This window comes from Octopus bimaculoides, chromosome 6 (assembly GCF_001194135.2).
Source record: "Octopus bimaculoides isolate UCB-OBI-ISO-001 chromosome 6, ASM119413v2, whole genome shotgun sequence".
NCBI lineage: Eukaryota > Metazoa > Mollusca > Cephalopoda > Octopoda > Octopodidae > Octopus > Octopus bimaculoides.
The window spans coordinates 75,633,017-75,636,582 of record NC_068986.1 but is presented as its reverse complement, the minus strand read 5'-3'; positions in this window follow the sequence as shown (position 1 = coordinate 75,636,582).

Sequence of the window (3,566 nt, the reverse complement as noted above, 5' to 3'; positions counted from 1 at the left end):
TATATATATGCATATATATTTATAATCAAGGGTACAAAACAGTACCAGCATTGCTAGAAATAAGAATCGAAAAATACTCATTGAGTATTTTTTACTCTTATTTCTAGCAACGCTGGTACTGTCTTGTACCCTTGATTATAAATTTATAAATTTACCTGTTTGTTTTTTATGCTTGCTAGTCACTTATATTATTATTATTATTATTTAATAATAATATCCTTATTTATGTGTATATATATACATACACATACACACATAGAATATACGTTAATTTGTATAAAGATATACATGCATATAATACACCTTAACTCGTTTTAATCGATGTATACTTCACAAAAGTGCCCAATGAAGTGTTATAAATAAGTATAAATACTTCGGTGTTACGGCATTAGTTTTCGGTGAAGAAATAAAATGGAAAGAATGATATCGCGAAAATAATCGGTTAAAACTCAAAATATGTAGTATTTTTTTATTGTTCCATATATTTACGAGTTTTTCTGCATTATATTGCTTCAGTCGAACATTTATAGCTGTAGAAGAATTGATAGACTGGATAAAGCGCTCTCTAACACCAGTTTCAACAGCAAAATAGTCTATCATTCTATCATAAACATATCCACAATAATTAGTACTTTTATATACTACTTTCATTATGTTTACTCGCTTTCAGGTATTCTGTATTTTCTGATGATATCCATTTACACCTGTTTCAATAGTAAAATATTCTACCAATCTCTAATGAACATATCCACAGCAATTACAATCTTTATGTAATACTTCCACTATGTTTACTACCAGTTTTGGTTTTTCCGTACTTTCTGACGATTTTCCTCATCACATTCCGGTGTCAACTAAGCCTAAAACTTCTGGACGTTAACAAAGTTGATTTGTATTCAATGATATCTTCAGTTATACGTCGCAACGTCCTGTGCATGATCGCTTTCCACGAATGCAGGTTGCTGGCTTATTAAAATTATATCCATTGTCTCTCTCTCTCTCATAATGTTAAGAGCAACTTACTGGTCATTGCAATTAGTTTGAAAAATCACTAAGATCCCATTATAGTTTCAAAATGGCCGCTTTTTTTTCACTCTTTCGATAGATCGTGTTACGTAGATTATTTACAACTGTCTCTATGATCTACCCCCGTATTTAAACGTTCGCCAAATATTCCATCTGTACATGAAGTTTTGCTAATCCTCATTGATTTCAAAACTTGCTAAATTTTTGATAGTATCTATATATGATCATTCAAACGGAGAAAAAAAGTAGTTGTTGCTCGTCGTGCGATTTGATTATGAAGTTGAGAACCACATAAGAAATGACAATGAATTTTTTTCTGAAAGTATATTGAAAATTACATTTTTAAGATTTTACTATTCATTGAAGACTTCACAAAACTTTATTCGAATAAAAACTACATATCTATAGAGATTTTTTTACTTTGCTCCATTATAACTAGGTTGTTGGCAGAATCGTTAGCACGCCGGGCAAAATGCTTAGTGGTAATTTGCCCGTATTTACGTCCTGAGTTCAAATTCCGCCGAGGTCGACTTTCCCTTTCATCCTTTCGGGGTCGATAAAATAAGTACCAGTTGAATACTGGGATCGATGTAATCGACGTAGCCGTTCTCCCGAAATTGCTGGCCTTGTGCCAAAATTTGAAACTATTATTATTATTGTTATTATTGTTGTTATATAAATATAATGTGAGAAAGAATCGGTAGTCGTTCTCTCAATAAGCCTTACTCTATTGCTGTTAATTTCAACTTTAGTTTCTATAGTCCAGAGATCGATAAAAAGCTACCAGTATTATATCATGTTCGATGTAATTAAATCTTAACCCCATCAAAATTAAATAAGTAGTTATCTTGGGCCAAGTTAGACGCCATATTATTAGGTTTAAAGTTAGTGAGATGGTAGAATTGTTAGCACGTCGGACAAAATGCTTAGCTGTATTTCTCCTGGCTACACGTTATGAGTTTGAAATCTGCTGCGATCGACTTTGCCTTCTATGCTTTCAGGATCGATAAAATAAGTACTGATGTCGATGGAATCAACTAAACTCCCCACCTTCCTCCAAAATTTCAGACTTGTTCCTAGAGTAGAAAATAATATGAACAGTTATAGAAGTTTAACAAAAGTCTTATCCTCATTGCATAGACTATGAAAAGATGCATTATTACTGAGACACTCAGGTCTTTTTTCAAACTTAACACATCTAGCCCCGCATTATCCAATGAATTATTTCTTCTTTGAGAAATAAACTTTGATTTGAGAGAGAACTGGCTGCTATCTCTGGCAATCTCAGTAACCATATAAAAGCCTTTCTCGTCGACTCGTAGTTGTAGCTGTTTAACCACACGTCTGCTTTGATTAAACAAACTCATATTCAGAATAACATTCTAAACGTGTCCGTATCTTCTTTTCTTTTTCTGACAGTGTATCTACGTGGGAGATTTGGCTGCTTTTCCTAGCAGTTACAGTAACTGCGTAGAGGTCTCCTGTTAGTGAGTGTTGTACCTCCTGGTATTGCTACTGTACATAAACTATGTCTATCTATCTATCTATCTATCTATCTATCTATCTATCTATCTATCTATCTGTCTGTCTGTCTGTCTGTCTGTTATATATATATATATATATATATATATATATATATATATATATATATATATGTATGTATGTATGTATGTATGTATGTATCAATTTGTCTGTCCTGTCACTTATCTATCTATATACATACATATATATATATATATATATGAATATATACGCATGTATATACATAGGTATGTATATATACATATGCGTATCCACACACAGACACACACACGCGCACACTTACAGACACATACAGCATATACTCAGGCATACTAAACACACTTTCACGTGATCTATTGTATTTGTCCTCCGTACCAATGCCATGTCTATTGTTGCTGTTCCATATTTTTTCCTCTTTCCTCTCCTCGCTCGTGTTACTCTATAGTCTTCAGACTTCTAAAGACAAACAAAAAAATCCACATCGAGGCTCAGCTTTTGTACACGTGACTACCTTCTTGTCTGTGTTATTGTTGTGTTTGCTTAAATGGTTGTTTTTATTATCAAGCAATATTTTTGTTGTTTTGTTTTTGCTTCTGCCTTAATTTTCTTTCTTTAATTTTTTTTTGCCTGATTTTTTTCCCCTCTTTACCGAGCTTAGACACTGCAACACATACTTTTCTAGAAAGTTGTATGGTATACACACGCGCGCGCACACACACACGTATTCAGACACATGCAGACACATACACACACACATACATACATACATACATACATACATACATACATACATACAACTGCCCAGTTATGAAAATTCTAATTTATATAAGTATGAAGATATATTCATGTATATATGTATGCATGTGTACATACATGTATGTATGTATGTATGTATGTATGTATGTATGTATGTATGTATGTATGTATGTACGTACGTATGTATGTATATACTATTACATTATGATACACAGGCAAAACATACGTGCGCAGTGTGAATGTGTATGTATATATATATATATATA